The following is a 19,572-nucleotide window of genomic DNA, read 5'->3' as shown; positions in this document are numbered from 1 at the left end:
TGAGGAAAGGGATGTATTGTGTGGTGCCTAACTTGGTCAGTGTTAGTTCTTCTGCCTGCCTGGGGCCATCCGTCATGAATCTGGCTCTCCTGAGTTAGGTGTCTAAGCCAGTCATAACTTAATGTGAAAAATAAGAGCAATTTCTTATTTTTGAGAAATAATGAGAAATAAGCCACTATCCCATTGGTAAAGCTATTCTCACCTGGCAAGTGGAAGGGTTTTGTTACACATTACTTTAAGCTTCTCAACAGTTGATTGGTATATGTGCTAGCTCAAATTTGGAGCAGTCACACATTAAGGCTAAAAACCTTCTCTGATGGTCCCCAACCTGCACAACTGTGACTTGCCACTAGAGAGCTGGCAAGAAAGGGCCCAACTAGAAGCTATAGTTGTGAGTTGCCAATCCTGTGCCAGTGAGCCAGGACAGACTTCTATCCCTGCTCTAGGTGGGTGTGTGCTGGAAAGATGGGTTGGTGGAGGTGGGAGTATGAGGTTGGAAGGGGGAGAGTTTAATGATGGGCACTGGGTAGCAAAATGGGAGGTGGGAGAGGCAATGGGTGGCTGGAGACTTGGTGTTGAAATGAAAGAAGTCAGCTATTGAAGCTACTAAAGGATAAAACAAAAAGAAGCAAAAAAAAAAAAAAATTAAAAAAGAAATAGAGAAAATAAAGGATTGGGATTGGATAGACCCAGCTCATAGGGATATTGCCTCTGCCCTAGGAGGGAAGCCCTAGCTCTCAGGGACCCTAGTCTGGCCCCCTACCTTACTCCCTCTTCCACTCCTCATAACTTTCCCTCCTGGACAAGTCCATGCCCCTACAAGAAGGGTGGCCACCCCTCCCTAATTGGACAGGACAGTCCTGGTTCCAAGTTGCGTGACTGCTGGGCAGCATTTGTCTCAGCATTTGTCCCAGGTGAGGGACGGAGTGGGGCAGGGGCTGAGCGTGTTGCCCAACTAGGGAATGCATGGAGCAGGATGGAGCCATGGGCAGCATAGGGTATGGCGGGGGGGGATTCCCCAGTACTGTGTGCATCACCCTGGGGAGATTGGGGGGGGCACAGCCCCCCCACCTGATTTGTGAGCCAGGCAGAGGTGGATGTGGGCTTCTGGCTGCAGGCTCAGGGCTCCCTGTCCTCCCCGCTGGAAGTCCTGCATCAGTCACACACCTCTTGTCTGCCCAGCAGAAGTGGGGGGCAGAACTCCATGCTGCTGCCATTGTCTCCACTGCAGCCAGGTGGGCAGGGGGCACATTACCATGGGAGGACAGCAGGGTGGGGAGCCCCGAGCCCATAGTGGGAAACCTGCATCTGCCCCCGTCCCCATCCGATTTGGCTCTGCTCTGGCCATGTTGCTGGTGGAAGCGAGGGACAGGTTGGGGGAGTGGGGGGAGGAGGTAGGTATCTGTCCCACCTTTACATTTTAAAAGGTGGTCATCCTACCTGCAAACTACCTGGCCAAATTACACCCCTGGGGATGGGAGGGGGAATCAGCTTGGTGACAGTACCACCCTCTGGATAGTATAGTTCAGAGGGTGGAAAGTTTATCCACACAGAATAGGAAAGTTGGGGGAGGGCACACTATCCTGGGATGCCGGAGGACTAAAACTTGATTTTTTCTCTGGCGAATGGCTACACATTTGTGGAACATGAGCTGGGTAATACAGATCAAAGATAAACCTGCCCTGGAGTGGTATAATTTCAAAATGCCCGAAGGGGGCTTAAAATTAATTTACGTATCTTAATGAGTGAACAACCCAGGGTTAAGAGCTCCCTGAGCTCCCTAAAATTTAATGTTTAACAAGGACCAAAGATCTTGGTTTAACTGCCTGGCCTGTCCTGCCTAATTTGGAGTAGAGGTTTAAACACCCATGCATCTCTGTGAAAGTCCTAATTACTAGAGAAATATGTAATTTGTCTTTGTGTAGGTGCTCTGCTGCTCCCCACACCTATTGGGGCACTGAATCCAGCTATCCTGATGTGGGGCCTAGTAATTATCAGGCCTGTTTGGATCCTAAGTTTTGGTGAGACAGGCATTATCCCTCCTTTTTCTAGCACCCTGCTTCAGAACCTCCAAGGCTTTGGCTTGAGCTAGGTCTCTAAATACCGTGTTAACTATGGAGGGCTGTTGGTGCTCAGGTGATTTTGTGAATGCAATGAGTGGAAATGTTGGCAGCTCACAGCAGCTGAATGGTAGTCCTGAATGGACTAAATGGTGGAGCTGGGCACCTATAGAGGCAAGTAGATTCCTGATTACCTTTGGAGAGCCTACTTTTAGGTCTCTGGTGCCTCTCTTTCCCATTTGTAATGTTAGGATAGTAGTGCTGCCTCTTTCCTTCCTTTCTGTCTTATCTATTCAATTTAATCAATGGCATTAGACAGGCGCCTGATCACGTAGTGGTCAGATGTATGCCCCACAGTATAAATATCTGATAAGTATTCTGTTCCCATATAAATATGAAAAAACAGCAACTGTCAACTTGTTAGTGATTCCTCTCTCTTCTGCAATGTGTGGCTTCAAATGCTGTTGATTTATACTTTTATATAGCTTCACAGATATTCATACTTCTTGTATTTGAAGAATTCATCTGCCAGCTGTGGTTTTCAGTTATTATTAACAACAACATTTCTATTAGAGAAGTTCCTGGAGGTGCAAGTAGGATCAAGGTTCTGTTCTGTTTCCTGGAAAATTAAAAGGAAGAGTTATAGAAGAGTTTAAGTTAGAGGTTATTGATTTATATGATCTTTTCCCTGCCATCACAGGACAGTGTCTTTTCTTGCAGTTGCTAATCCTGTGTCCGCATGCTCTTTAATGCTTTCCTGTGAAGTATGGTCGACTCTGTGTTTTGTAAGGCAGTTTTACTTCCTACCATATTTCATTCGTGAAAAATTTTCCTGGTGTTTCACTGGAAGCTTGTTCTCTTTTGTTTTCCTGTCTAATTTTCTGCCCTTTATTGCTCCTGCTTATTCACCCCATATACTAATGGTAATGATTTGTCTTGCTTGCCTCTCATTTCCTGTTGAGTAGATGAGTGATGCTCAACCTTTTGGCCCAATGGGACGAATGGGTGGCATGAAACTGGTCCCTGTGCCCTGGGATCAGGCCTGCACACTGTGCCTGCTAAGCCTGTGGCAAATATTTTGAAAGCTGTAGTTGCAGAGGCAGAAGATCACAAATGGATTTACAGTGGTTTGGTATGGGGCAGCCATCCTCTAATGATGCAGCAGGGATGGGACTGGGCTTTTGAAAGGATGGACCTCCAAAAGCATGAGTCTTTATACCTTGAGATATCCAAGAGCTCTAACAGGTCTCTACTTTTGGAATGCACACACAAGCCAGAGGGTTATCTGTGCATCGTTGCACCATATCCTATCTTTCTAATTGGACAGTGCTACTTCTGGAAATGTGTAATCAATAAGGTGTACTGTAAGGAGAATTAAATACTCTGGGCAAGAAACATCGCAAGGTAAAATCCAGGGGTGTACTGAGAGCTGGAGAACTATTCAATGATTTTAAAACTTTTTTTTGATATGCTGAGTTTATGTCATTCCCTACATGCCCATACTGTTGTTATTATGATTCACACCACAATGGAGAAGTCTCCGAGAATCACTATTCTGTCTTTCATTTGAGTGAATGAGAAATTGGTTCAGTTTAGGCTCCACCTTCCCATATGTCCACCAGTCACAGTGGAGGGGGAAACATTCTGTTACTAGTGTATGCTGGAAGGAGGTGGGGAAAGCAAGGAACTACTACCACTGATTCCTTCTTTCCTGCTCTTATGTCTGGGAAGCCATGTACTGTTTTTTGCTTGGAGAAGATGGCTGAATGACACTTGAATGTACTCTTTTAATAACTGGTTGTAAAAGATGATGTGGTGCAAATATTTATTGGTACTTTTTGGGGTGGGCTGTTTCATGTGCTGGGAGGTGCTGCAGCAAATTAAGACAACTTGCCATGACTCCAGAGCACAAGCCCTCTAGGCTTGTGCCAAAAGCCGAGTCAATCTGGCAGCTAGTTGTGATGCTAGTCACTTTATTCTCCTGGGTGCCACTGACAGTAGAAGCTTAATGTGGCTACAAGGTTCAAAAGGATCTTGGACTTCATTTATTCCCAGTTTTTGTGCTCACCAAGTACCTGACCCAAATCCTGCTTATCAAACTTTACAGCAAGTCGTGTTGTACTCTTCATCTCTCTGACTCTGGATAGCACCCTCAGAGAGACTGTGTGTGTAATGTATATGGCTATGCACACACGCACAACCACATTATACTTGCATATACAGCTGTTCTGCAACTGAATGGTAGAATTTAATGTAGATTATACTTAATATGAATGCCCTACTGTGTGGTGGTGACTGAAGAAAAGTAATGAAGCTCATATTTCCATGCAAATATAGGTATCCTTGGATACAACTGACACAAAGTGCTGTTGGGATAATAAGAAAGCAAAGATAGTGAGTCCAACAATTTGACTTAACTACCAGCAGTGTAGCTAATGAATTGTTCTGTCATTTCTTTATTGCCGAGGCTGGAACTATAGTCATAATCATATGGCCAGGTCCAATTAAATGTCTATGATTAATTTAATGTTCATAAAAGGTGAGCAATTGTCAGCCTAAAAAATGAATACATTTTGCTTATCCACATGGCACACACTCCATATGAGCAGGCTTCAAGCAGCATTACCTCATTTACAGAAGGAACAGAGAGGATATCATTGGATTCCTACTACTAGAGTTTCTTGAAGATAAATGTATACTTCTCTGATTCAGGAAGTGTGTGTGTGTGTGTGTGTGTGTGTGTAAGATCTCTTCTCTTTTGTTTAATGTGATGGTTATGGTCCTAATCCTTAACTGGTGTAAAACTACATCTGTGCTCGACTTCAGTAGAACCCAGTCTCCTGTGCTAGTCAAGAATCTGGACTATTTAATCACCCTTTTGTTTTAAAATACTACTCTGTCTGCTAACAGCAATGATTTTTTTGGTATCTAATTAAATAGAGCATAGTGGATGTACTTTTGACTGTAAGATGATTTTTTTTGTTTGATCCTCTAGAGCTGGGCCACCTAACCAGCAGCTCACTGGCTGCATGTTGCCTGCAGCAGGTTAACTTATGACCCTTGTCTCCCTCCCAGCTGCTGCTCACCCCACTGTTCCAACTGTACTAGCAGTTGGGGGGGGGGGTCTCCAGGCTCCCCCACCTTCCTTCAGCTTCCACTTCCTGCCCCAGCATCGCAGGGCAGCGCAGTGTGGCATAGAGGAGGAGAACATGGCCAGGGATCTTAGGGTGATCCCCAGCTGGCCACATGTGGGGCAGTAGAGGTAGGGTGTGTTCACATGCTTGTGAACTGAGGGGTTATGGCACACACTGCAGTAGCCCATGGAAAAAAACTTCCTTTCTCAGCTGTTAAGAGCTGTTTTGCAAAGATGTGCTATAGTCCTCGGAACCAAACGTATTTGAGCTTGCCTTAGATTTTCCTCACTCTTTCTCCTGTTGTGCTTTAGCTACAGCTTCTAAAGATTAAATGCTGCTCTGGGATACCTGTTTGCAGGCAGGTGAAGACTGTAAACTGTACCCATCTACTTGAAAGAGAACCTTGGAACTTCTTAAATTACCATTTAATTCAAACACTTTGAAACAACTGGTCCTAAACCTTTCTGCTCCTTATGTTACAATCTGAGAGACCTCCTGGATAACCTGTTCAAGTGTGAGGCCTCCAGCCACTTCTCTAAAGTAGGGACTTCCTTCTCTCTCCCTTTATACCACCGTGCCTTATAATACATTATCCAGAGTCTCAGAGAGAGTCTTTGTCAGAACAGAAAACTGAACTCAGGTCTTCCAAATTGCAAGCTGATGTTCCAGCCACTGAACTGCCTGTGCACCCCAATTTCCAGCAGCTGAATTTTTAAAGGTGCATTTTGGATGTGACAAAATATGATATTTAGACTCAAGGTATCCATCAGAAAATGCCAGCTCTTAGCTTTCAGTATTTGACTGTGGGACAATTAGAGACATTCTTTTCTCTCAGGAGGACCACAATAAGCCAGAATGTTTTTGACACTGAATTCTTATTTGAAATCTCTAGGTCTGTTTTGTAAATCATGTGTAGATGTTTGCATACCTAACAGTGCTATTTTGAGTATTACCCTGTGGCACCCTTAGAAGGATCTTATGGCATTCTCATCGCTGACCTAATAGAAGAGTCTTCCCTGAGTGGTTACCTCAGTAGCTGAAACTTTTCTTTCTAGTGCACAAAGTGGGATCAAAGCAAAGCAAAACACCCCCCATGGAAACATAGTAAAAAACTGGCTAAAAACAAGCCTGAAATTCAGAGTTAAAGGCTGAGGGGAGCTATCAGCAACTATTGATAGAGCTGTGCTGATTCACACCAGCAGAGGATCTGGCTCAGCATCTATTTAACCTGCTTTCATTCCACCTACTTATTGCAGCCCATATGGTGCATATAATACCCTACTGTTAGGAGGCTGGCACAATACCTGGTTATAGCAAACTTAGTTACAGAGACTTAGCCTTAAATCTGAATTTCCTAGCTTTTGGCCGTGTAAGCCAAACTTGCACTTCCAACACAATGCAAATATTTTTAAGAGTCCATTTTAAATTCCACTTTATTCCTTGGATAGTTCAAGAACTTGCTAATTTAAAACAGCTTGAGCACCCTCATTCCCAATAGACTTCAACAGGAGGCAAAGCTACTTAGCACTTCATAGTGCCTCTTGTCTGGGTGCTATTACACATCTGAAAATCTAACTATCCATACAACAGCAAACACAGAACTGCTGCAGGTAATGTGGTGCATAATAAAATTCCCTATTTCTTTTCCTTACTCCTATTCTCCTGGTAGTCTGTAATAGAGTTAGATGTATGATCAGCTTATAGGAACCTGTCTGCAGGTACAGATGGTAAGCAGACAACACAAGTGTCTGTTTGCTGTTTCTTTGGACTTCAGCCCTGTTGTAGGAGGCACCAATGGATACCCATCCACATAAATATATCATTAAAACTTCCTAAGAAGTGAGGGAAGGTGGGGGAAAGAAGATAGGTAAGGAAATACACAGGAGGGAGTATGAAAGATGGTGGGTGGGGTGTGGGGGAGAGATGATGGCAACTGTTCCACAATGTGATGTACAAGGATATGAGGATATCGAGTACCAGAGGCATATGAGCCTCAGGCATATCCTCTTCCAAAAGGAGTCATATCTCCTTCCCAGATCAGGCTCTTTATTGTGTCCTAATCTTGTTGCCTAAAATTACTAGCTACTTTTGCAAAAGTAATTTAGGGTAGCTTATACCACCTATTGGGAGTTCCTGAAATGAAGGAGCCTTTGAGCCTGTGATAAATTGTCCAAGGACTGCACTGGACCCTCAGTTTTGGCTAAAACCATTTGCTGATAGTAGCTTAAGAGGGTGAGAAATTCTGGGGGTTGACAGTGATTTATTGATCCAAAATATTTCAAAACCTTTGATTTTGCCTTAAGGTTCTATTTCCAAAGGATTACTATGATAGATATTGTTAACATTTTGAAGACATGAGCAGAATATGTTATAGATGGTTATAAGCTCATGAGCAGAAGGTGTAACAGATGGTTATGAGCAACAAATTGACCTGGTGTGAATACTCTAACCATCTATAACAATTGATTAGTGATTAGGGTTGATCACAATAGTCTGGCCAACCTGTGTTTTTTCTTTTTTCAACAGTTTGGAAAGAGCAGTTTCATTTTTTGAGAGGCTCTGTTTTCTATATTCCACGGCATAACAAAACTCAGCTTTCTAAGAAACAGTAACGAGTAGGTTTTTTATTTAAAATGAGAAAAAAACACACACACACACAAATAGATCATTTAAAAAAATGAGGGGATGGGAGAGAAACTCTAGTGTAATACTTTTTTTATCATCTAATCCAACAACTAGTGATATGTTTAAAAAAAAAAATAAAGTCCCTTTATGGTTCTTCTGTGTTCTCTAATGTAATATCAAATACCTCTGTGACAGTTGCACAAAAAGTCATTGCAATGTTGTACAGTAACAGATCTGAACGTAAACACTCTGTCATTGCTATACAGTGGTGTAGAGAAGGACTATCCAGCTTCTAAGTGGCTGCAGCCTTGTGGGCCATAGCAACAGGGGCTGTACTTGTGGGAGCCCTGGGCTGCACCCTCTGCACCACATGTGTGGCTGTTGCACAATGAACATGGGTGGTATGCCTCTACACTGTGCATATGGGTGGCTCCAACCCTGGCTCACTTGCTGCACTGCTTTCCAGGCTCCCCTGGTGTTATGGGCTGCTTTTTCTTGCTGCCTGGGGTGAAACCAGAAAGACAAAGTTGAAGAAGACAGGAGGAACCTAAAGGACTCCAGCAGCAACAGCTGGAGCAATAGAGGGAGCGGCAGCTAGGTAGGAGTCCAGGGGCTGCATGTTAACCCTTTGCAGGCCACCTATGGCTTTTGGGCCACTCATTAGCCGGTGGTGTTGTAAATGTATTGCTGTAATGAATTCTAGCAATGTGAGCAGTGATAACCATAAGGTCCATTTACCTGCACTTACTGGTACTCCTGGTTGTATGTTTAAAGACCAGATACTGGCTGGCCATTATCTTGGGTACATGACCTGCCAGTGGGGCGTGAGGAAGGACAAAGAACAGTTGAAATTGGGTCTCTCCCACATCATGGGAAGGGATGTGGTCTGAAAGACTGACCAGCTGCACAAAGGAGAAGGGATGCGAAATGGAGCTTTACTGAAAATGTTAAATTCTCATAAAATTCTCATACTTCACTTTTTTTATTGTAGCCTAGCTTGCATACTATGAATAACACCACACACAGTGTTGATTATGTAACAAAAAACAAACAAAAAAGTGTATATTTTTGTCTACAAAGGTATTATAAGATGTTTTTGCTCCTCCTATTAAAGTTGGCCTTAATTTGGAATATTTATTTGGCCACTTTGCCTCAAAGTGGAGGAATGAACCAAGCACACAACATAGTGGTTTTCTTTCAATAATTTTCACATTAAAATAAAATGTATTCTTTCAGGAACAACCTGTATCCTACAAAATATGAAGCTGTAACATCCTTTCCTACAGACAAAATCACTAGCAGAAAATCGTGCTAGATCATGCTTCAGAAGGTCAATATAAATTCATGACATATAGTCTCTTCCTACTTGGAGCTGGTGTGCTCTTGGCAGCAAAAGCTCTGAGCCTGTTTGATAAAAATTCCTCATCTTTTTATCTATGAGCCAGTTGTTCCACACAACTCTCAATGGACAGTCTTTGAAATCCATTTTTCATTTTAGGCTTACAGTCCCCATCAAAAGGGTCTTAGATTTTTCTATATGAATAGAGGTTGAAACAAGGACTCGTGTTCATATCTGTGCTGGCTTCATTGACTGTACCTGCAGTCTTCATTTCCTTGTTAAAGTATTATTGAATTCACAAACAGGAATATAAATAGGGTTGGAGTTATGAATAATCAACAGGAAGGCCCACCCAAGGCACTTTAGGTTTGATTCTCCAGAGCCACACAACTTGTGCAGCCATTTACACCCCTGTAGAGTGATTGGAATGGTGGTGCACAATGCTACTACATGAGAAAATAAAATGCAGATGTGCAAAGGTTCATAAAGTACAGGTCACTGGAGAACCCAGAATTTGATCCAAAAATGCATGGAAGAGATTCTGCACTGAAACCTTTTTGAAGAGAAAAAATGGCAATCTGTGTTTCTTCAAATGTAAGATGTCCTTGAATTTGAAATGGGCTATTTTTTTTGGACTTTCAGTTTAAGGATAAGAAAACCAAAACCAGTAATATCACATTGACTACAATCTCTACAGTGTATATGAGAAAGAGATACTTTTTCTGAATTTATTTTTATTCCAAGTTATGACACAACTGGTATTTAGAAATAGTAATTTATTGATAAAATTGTGTCTTATGTTCAAAGGAATATGGTATATTCAGGGCTGCCTTGTGCACTGTAAGGAAAGAGAGTCAATACCCATGTAGCCCGGGGGCTCCTTTGTTAGACATCTTAGCACCTTTGCCTTACAGCTAATGGCTGGAATTCTAATGTCCTTTCTATGCTGGGAACAGTAGATACTACGTTCCTTTGTAATGCAAGCATTGTAATGCATAGGGGGTGCATGTGCATCCCCTGAGCGTGGCAGCACACCCCCTGCAAAAAGGTGCCACTGACACTGCCAGTGGTGCCTGTGAGCCACCCCCGCTTTGCTGCTAACACCATAGGAAGTATCTGTGGGTGGTCCATGATTACCACTGGCCATTGCTGCTGCTGCGGGCAGCATCTGCGGGCGGTTGCCAACTGCTGGTTGGTGCTCGCCACCCCCTCCCCTGCCCCACTGCCGACAGTGTTGTGGTTGCCTGTGGGAGCTCCCTACTTGTCACCGCCACCCTACCGCTGCCAACAGTGCTGCCACTGCCTGCAGGAGCTCACCGTGCCCCACAAGCCTCCGGAGGCACAGGGCATTCATGAATGGCAGTATACTGAAAGCTGAGAATGGGCTCATTATTCTGTTTTATTTCCCTAAAGACAAAAATGCTAACAAAAGAATCATGCTAAATCTTGCTTCAGAAGGTCGATATAAATTCCGGACATAACATAAAAGAATTCATAGATTGTTAGGGGCTGGAAGGGACCTTGCTCTAGGCAGGAAGACAACTGGGGTGAAGTGACCCTAGTGAGGTGACTGTCCAGTCTCCTCTTGAAAACCTCCAGGGTAGGTGACTGCACCACCTCTGGAGAGAGTTTATTCCAGTCTGGTCACCCTGACTGTGAAGGAGTTTTTCCTGGTATTAAGCCTGAAGCAGCCTTCCAGGACTTTGTATCCATTGGACCTGGTCTATCCCAGGGTGCCCTAGTGAACAGTAGCTCACCGAGCTCCTGATGCACTCCTCTGATAAAGCAGTAAGCTGTTATCAAGTCCCCTCTCAACCGTCTCTTCTTTAGGCTAAAGAGGCCCAGTTCCCTCAGCCTTTCTTCGTATGGCTTGCCTTGCAAGTCTCTGATCATATGGGTAGCTCTTCTCTGGACCCTCTCAAGTTTCTCCACATCCTTATTGAAGTGTGGCACCCAGAACTGGATACAGTACTCCAAGTGCAGTCTCACCAGCGCTGAGTACAGCAGGAGCATCTCTTCCTTAGTTTTACATGAGATGCATCCGTACATGCATGCCAGCATGTTGTTTGCCCTGCTGGCCACTGCATTGCACTGATGGCTCAGGTTCATGTGATGGTCAATCATTACCCCCAGGTCCCTTTCAGCCGTGGTGCAGGTCAGGCTGTCACCTCCAAGTCTGCCTGTATGTTGAGGGTTATTTGTACCCAGATGGAGCACCTTATATTTAGAAGTAATAAACTTCATCTTGTTCTGGTCTGTCCAACTTTCTAGCCTGTCCAGGTCTGCCTGTATCAGCAACCTATCTTCTGGCATGGCCACACTGCCCCATAACTTGGTGTCATCTGCAAACTTGGCCAGTGAGCTTTTCACTTCCCCATCCAAATAATTGATAAAGATGTTGAAAAGCATGGGTCCAAGCACAGACTGCTGAGGGACACCACTGGCTATTTTGTGCCAAAATGATATGGATCCGTTCATGAGAAGTCTCTGGGTCCTACCCTGTAGCCAGTTTCCCACCCCCTGAACCATTGAACAGCCGAGCCCACAATCTTCCAATTTTCCCACCCGGATATCATGAGATACTAGATCAGGGGTGGGCAATTATTTTGGGTGGAGGGCCACTTTTGGAGTTTTGGCAAGCCCTCAAGGGCCACATAACTGGCAGACAGGGGCAGATGAATATTAATTTTCTGAATTTTTAGGGGCCCCGCAGCCTGAATAGAATGACCAGGCTGTGTGCTTGCAGCCCGTGGGCCACATTTTGCCCAACCATGTGCTTGATCAAAAGCCTTTTGGAAGTCTAGGTATATAACATCTACCTAATCTCCCATGTCCAGGTGGCGAGAGACCTGGTCATAGAAAAAGATGAGATTGGTAAGACAAGACCTACCCGTGACAAAGCCATGCTGGCTGTCATTCAAAATCTTACCTTCTGCAAGTGTACCACACATGGATTCTTTAATGAGCTTTTCCATGATTTTTCCTGGGATAGAGGTTAGGCTGATTGGTCTACAGTTGCCCAGATCCTTCCTCTTGGCCTTCTTAAAGATGGGCACAATGTTGGCCCTCTTCCAATCTTCAGGGATCTTCCCTGTGCACCTCAAATTCTGAAAGAGCTTTGCCGGGAGTTCCATGATGACCTCAGCCAGCTCCTTCAGCTCTTTTGGATGGAGTCCATCTGGTCCTGCTGACATATAATTGTCTAGCTTTTCTAGTTGGTATTGCACCCACTCAGCATCCAGTGGGGAGGCTGATAGTCCTGCATGCCCTCTAAGAGCCTTGCCGTGCTTGACATTTCCCATGATCTGGTGAAATACCAAAGCAAAGTAGACATTCAGGAGTTCAGCTTTTTCCTGAATGTTAGTAACCAGCTGCCTGAGGTGTTAAGCAGGGGTCCCACACCTCCATTTGTTTTCCTTCTACTGCCTACATATTGAAAGAAGGACTTCTTGTTGTCCTTGACTCCTGTGGGTAACCTAAACTCAGTTGCCGTCTTAGTTTTCCTCATCATTTCCCTACAAGTGCTGGCCACTAAAGTATAGCTCCCCCTGTGTGTATACCTCTTTTTTTTCCTTTTTTAAGAGGACCACAATGTCTGTATTAAGCCAGGAGGGTTTGCCAGCCTCCTGCTATCTTTCCTGTTTGCAGGAACAGCGTTCTTTTGTGTTTCAAGGATTGTGTCCTTCAGCAATGACCACTCTTCATGCACCCTATTTGCCTTCCCTTCCTGGTCCTTCATCACCTCCCCTACTAATGCTCTGAGCCTGTTGAAGTCAGCATTCTTAAAGTCCAGGACTTCAGTCCTGCTGGTTGATTTGTCGACCTTGCGGCAGATGGTGAACCTGATAATTTCTTGGTTCCTGTCACCCAGGTTACCCTCAATGTTCAAGCCACACACCAGATTATCTTTCTTGGCCAAGACCAGGTTCAGGAGAGTGTTGCCTCTCTTTGGCCCAATTCTGGTATGAATATGTTTTATTCTGATGTAGCTTTTTTCATCCAGGGAGCCATGATACTGTAAGGTACCTTGATAGTGTTTCTACTCTGGGGCTTGTACTAATAAAACTAGTTAAATAATACCCTGACTTCATATAGTTGTACTTAGCCTGACTGTATTTCCTGAATATCAAAAAAGGACACACTCTGACCCCCATTCTTCCCACTCTACAGTATGCGCATATCTTCAAGCTCTGATATGACCTGAGCAGGCTGAAAGAGTGAGGGAAGGGGTGTGGAATACCAGAGAGGTGTGGGTATATGAAAGTCCTATTTTACCAGAACATGCTCATTTTGCAGACAGAGCTAGTTAGCTTATGCATCTCTGATCCTGTTAGTCTATAGGGTTTATTGCTACTCTGCCTTCAGTCCCATTTTGAACATGTTCTGGGTATCCTGCAGCAAACAGGGCAAAACCAATGGTACGTCCAGGACAAATGTTTTAAATGGGACTGTCCCTGTGAAAATAGGACATTACCCTGCTGGCCCTGATACAAAATATGGGCCCCTACTAAAGCAATGATACTTAAAGCTAGTTTTTCACTTAAATGCCTAGGTTTCAAAGAAAGCTACTGCCAAAGAAAGAAACTTGAAGACAACCATAGCAATGCATTGTAATGATGTTGCATATATTGATATAACAAGAGTAAGCGGTGTTTCTTGCCATAAAGTAGGGGTGCAAAATGCATCTGGATTTGTAGGATGGATAAGCATTATTGGGTTGGCCTGTAGGCTGGGTGAACTTCACTAGAACCAGTGTACAGGGTCATGTGGTAGAGGGCTGCATGTTGCATGCCCCCTGTGCCAGGAGTCTGCGCCACATACACTATACCGGCCCTGCTTGGGGGCTTGTACTGTGGATGGAGTGGAACCAGCATTGTGGGTATTGCATGTAGGCCAGGGGGCTGGCACAAGGCACATGCTGCATACTATGCCCTGCTGGAGCAGGCCTGGAGCACTGTCTCTGGGCTGATCTGGATTGGGCCATGCTGGAGACAGCATGTAGGACCAGTCTGGTTGGGCACAGTGTGTAATGCATGCCCTGCATGTTGCCTGCAGTAGAAGCTCAAAAGCAGGGCTGGTGCATGCCTCAGGCAGTAGACAGGGCTGGACTGGCCACACACTAACCATGGCAAGGGGTTATTAGCACAGGTGCATGCTGCATGTGGCACCTGACTGGACTGACCCTGCATGCTGGCTCTGGCCTGGCCTGATCCAGACCAGCCATGGAGCTAGTGCTCTGGGGCTGATCTGGCAGGGAACAGCATGCACTTTGCACCCTGTGCTGGTCCCCTATGGGCCACGTGTAGCTTCTACACTACTGGTTCTAGCCTGTGAGTCAGACCAACCAGCTCTGCATACCAGTGTCGGTCTGACACCCATGGACCAGATAGTATGGCTGCATGGGCTAGACCTGGTCCATAGGCCATATATTTGACACCCCTGCCATAAAGAATTTGTAATCTGAGAGCCTGACACAGCGCTCACAGAAGGAAATAGCAAAATTTCTATTGTTTTCCAAAGGAATAGGACTGGGTCATAGTTAGAACTAGGTGAAACTTTTTTGAATGAATTTGTTTGCTGAAAAATGCAGTTTTTAGGCAACCGAAACTATTCTCAAATTTAGATTCAACTTGGTAAATTCTTTTGGTCAAGAACTATTCAGAACATTTTCTTCTGAGACTCTTAAGATGAAATATTTTGATAATTGTATACTTTCCAGCGATCATTTCAGAAATATTCCTTGTGATTTTAAGACCCATAATTTCCATTATTTCATTTTAAATAATGAGTCTGTTTTGATGTTTTTTTGGACACTTTGAAGTAAAGGATTTTATTTTAGCAAACAAAACAGTCAAATAAAAGTTCAGTCAATTATTCCTGCTTAAAAATTTCTCTTCAGCTTCTTCAGTTGGGTAAAATATTTTCAATGACCAAGTGATATGTCAAAAATGCAATTTACAGGTAACAAAAATCATAGCAAAGTAGGGCTGGAAGGCACATTCATAGGTCATCTAGTCCAACCCCCTGCCTGAGGTAGAGTCATCCATTGTCTAATCTCTTAGTAAAACTACCATCAACCCTTAAACAAAGCATCACAAGAAACAAGCACCCTATCCTCCCACAGGGAAACCAGCCACAGGGGGTCCATGGCAAGTAGCATCCTGCTTCCGTAAAAGATAATAATGCATGCTCAGGAGATCCCAGATAGAGGGCCATGGACCCCAGAGCCCATACCAATCTGACCGTGGGGTAAAATTCCTTCCTGACCCCAAATATGGAAACTGGACTGACCCTGAGAGGAGGGACAAGATCTTCTAGCCGGGAACTTCTGGGTTTAAGTCCCAGCAGGAGCACCCCTGAGTCAAAATCCCCAGTCTTGACTGCAGCCAACAGCCAATGTTTGAGGAAGACTGTCTTAAAAAAACTACCTACAAATTCAGTATTGGATTTGGCAAAAGCCTCAAGCACAGACTAAAATGGATGCTGCCACTGGATGTAAATAGAATACTGAAAACAGGGAGGTTATTCAAAATTCACACACGCAGACTGATGATGTAAAGAACAAAGGAAAGATGGGTGTTTGGCAAGAAGACAAAACCTGTGAAAGAGTGGGCATGAAGTACCTGTCCTAGATACCTGTGTTCTAGGTCCCACGGTGTTCTTAATCCTTGTAAATGCATGTACGTAGTTTGATCAAAATATAGCTTCAAGAACATTTTAAAGAACGTTGCTTGGTAGTGAACTGAAGTGAAGGGGAAAAAAACAGAAAAAACCATCCCCCTGTGAGTTCATTAAAGAACTCTTCTGTCATTAATCAAACCTTACAGCTTTTTGTCTTTAACTTTTGATGAACAATAGCATCTCGGAATAATCACAAGACTGAGTAATGGATATTATACCACCATATGTTTCATTTAAGTTAATTAGAGGTTTAGTACATTAGAACCCAACATAGAAGTATAGCTGGTGGTCTTGAACTTTAAGACGGAGTGTTCACATGCTAGTATCATACTTAATTCTAAGCAATCATTTTTGTCTCTCTTTCTTTCCCCAATATGTTCCAATTAATGTGTGAACTTTTCACCTGGGCCCTTGTTGCATTCTGTAGCTGTCAAGGGAGCACCAGCATTATGTACTTGTTGCATGTCATTGCAGTATGAAAAAGTTCATAGAGCTTTATAGTTCATAGCTTTATCTAATTTTCTTTGTTTTGTTTTGAATGTGCAGTTTACAATATGATACATGGGATACTTGACGCATATGTCAGACTTGTTTGTGCTGTTTCAGAGAACAATGGATTTAATGACTCTGATTGGCATAGTTGGAGATTTTGCTTTGTTGTTGATGGTGTCATCCTTGTGTAAATGTTTCATTACAGGTTCTAAGTGGTACAAGAATTTTGGTAGTTTTAACCAACATATTGTGTTACTGCAGCACGGAAAAGTGGCTAGTCAAAGAAAACAAAAATAAAAACTACATCCAAATGAGACAAATCTGTAGTAAGAATATGAAACAGATTTTTTTTTTTTTTTTTGCTTTGATGATATAAGGCTAGATCTTCTGTTGACATAAAGTGATACAGTGTGGCTAAAGTCACTGGAGTTTGGTAAATGTATATAGTGAGAGCCTAAAGCATTTGTTTTAAAATTCCAAATTCCACTGATAGAAGATTTTTATTTATTTGTTTATTTATTTTATTAACATGTTTTTCTATGGATAGATGCAAAGCGCCAAACAGAGGCAAGTTTTTAGGTGATGTAAATTAGATTCCTTTAGATCTGCTTGCACCCATTCACTGATGTGTAAGTTCCTTTTGGAGAATCTAAGATGAAGTAGATACTGGATGAAGGACAGAATGGTACACCTGAACATGGGTTTTTCACGTTGGTGGCTTTTGTTGCTACAGTCATTTCTACTGGCCTCTATGAGTGGGATGCATCAACTTAGACTTCCACATATCTGGTAGTTCTTACTAAAATCCATTGGATGGAAGAATACATTGAAATGTGATGTGGATGAAAAGGATAAGTATGAGTCACACAAGTAACTTTAGATTCACTCGTATTTTACTAAATTCTGGTCTCTACAGCAATGGAAATGCACCTTTTCCCCAGGGGAGGCATTCTGTGATGTGGAGGAGAAAACAGTCACCTGGGAATCAGAAGCCCCAGGTGCAGCATTGAGATGCACAAGAGACCTCCTTTGTGACTTCCGATAAGTCATTGTGCCCCTTTCTGTATAGGTTTCTAATGTGGAAGAGGGGCATCTATCTGTACCTTCCTTTCACACTGGGTGGGTTTCCTGACATCTATACAGCAAAACATCTTCTTATGAGATTTCTGGGAAAAGGAGGAATTAACACCTGACAGGATTTTTTGAGAATCTATGAGGTTTCCTCAAAAGATGGATGGATGTGGAAATGGTGGGGTGGGGCACGGGGAGAGTGGGGAGGAATAACTAATTGAAAAAAAATTCTGAATTTAGTTTTTTCTTTAAAACACTGCTATTCATCACACTATATGCTGGTACTGGCTTAAACTAAAACCAGAAGGTCCAAAATATTGCAAAATATTTTGGCACATAATGTAAAGGATATGAAAGTCTTAGTCTTAAGCCATAGCTTTTAACAAGGCTTGTAAAGCATTATTCCATGAACTATTTGATAAGTACATTATTCTTTTAGCTGTTCAGGGGAAACATGTTCCATAGTAATCTGCAAGAATACCTCAAAATGATTTTGGTTCAGGGGATTACTATTAATATTAGGCATCTTTGTCTTGATGGTATATATGCAGTTGTGCAGAAGAATCATGGAATGGTTGTTTATATAAGAACTATGAATTGGTTTGTGTGGTACAAACAGCTCAACAAGACTCTGAGACACATTTTTCAAAGAGGTCCAAGAGGCTCATTTAAAAAAAATTACTTGAATCTACACTTCATTAAAAATCACTGGGCTGAGGCTTTCAGTCAGTTTGGCCCCACAGGACCTTTCCCTTTTGAAAATGGGGAAATAGACTTCTGAGGGTCTGGACAAACATACATTTATAAAAAGGGAAATTTTGATCAGGAGTGCACATCCACTGCTATGTTCAGGCAGTTAATTACATGTGCACTAGCTGGGAATAATTCAAAGCAAGACTGCTTCAACTTCAACGCTGGCTGAAGCAGTGTTAAAGTTGGAGCTGTATTGCTGTGTTTGTATTTGTAGCGTTCCTGGCTTGCACAAGTGTGACTGTTGGAAAGCAACAGCTGCTGTGCATTTTGGAACAAGAATCTGCACTCCCATTTTGAAACAGCTTGAAATGTGTGTTTGTTCTGACCCCAATTGATTTGCTCAGGTACACTCAGCTATCTTCTTTCTGACCAGATGCAACCATATGCATAGTGTACCTAAGACACTCCAGGGGTGCCTATAGATGTGCAGGATGCCTGCTCAATGCGTTGTAATTACAGTATGTCAGAGAAGATATGATTAATTAGCAGCCTTGGTGCCTTGTGTATTCAGTATCCCCACGGTTCAAAATGGCAGTGGGGACACTTCAAAGCTTACTGGATGACCACCATTTTGAAGTTGGGACGCTGAATACATGAGACACTGCATGTGCTTTAATTGGAGCGGCTCCTGGGAGCCACTCTAATTAAATTAAAGTGCCCCCCCCCCATCCCCGGGCCATATGGAAAGATGCCCCAGGTGACTGAACCACGCAATTCTCCATACCACACAGCCTATTCTGAAAAGCTTTGCATTCAGAACCACCAAATTGCTCTCTCTGACAGATTGCACTGTACACATCCTTTCACAGCACCTGATGAAGTGAACTCAGTCTCACTATAGCTTATGTGCTTTGTAGATTAACTAAATGAGACATGCATCTTTACCCTGTGTCCTAAATGCTTGTCAAGCATTTAACCTTGTTTTCATTAGGTGTTTCTAGTTGCTGCCATACTATAGATTGGTAATTATGACATTTGGTTAATTACATGGAATCCTTGGGCCAAAAGTGAAAATGGTGGCAACTGACTGGAATGTCACCTTGATAATAACTATAAAAATTACAGTTACAATGGGAGAAGGAGTCACATTTGGCATTATATATGCGTCATCATAAGAATAGTTTTGTTATTTTAGAGACAATATATACTTCCAGTAAAATCTATCGAGTCATAAACTGCTTCATTTAAAGAAGCAAAATCAATTGTCCAAATTTCCTGTGTGTGTTTTACTTTTCTAAATTTCTCCATTTAAATGCAGATTTTGACTACAGTGCTGCCAAAGGGGACCAATATGACATTCCCCATAGAGAGACTTGGCAGAAAACAACCATAACCTTTTGAAAATGTAGGAGATGGAGGCAGGGGAGATACTCTTCTACACTTTTGATCAGTACAAAGGAGATGAAATTCTCTCACC

This window comes from Crocodylus porosus, unplaced genomic scaffold, assembly GCF_001723895.1.
Source record: "Crocodylus porosus isolate Cpor-Errol unplaced genomic scaffold, CroPor_comp1, whole genome shotgun sequence".
Taxonomy (NCBI): Eukaryota; Metazoa; Chordata; order Crocodylia; family Crocodylidae; genus Crocodylus; species Crocodylus porosus.
The sequence above is the reverse complement of the archived record's forward strand: the minus strand, read 5'-3'. Positions refer to the sequence as shown.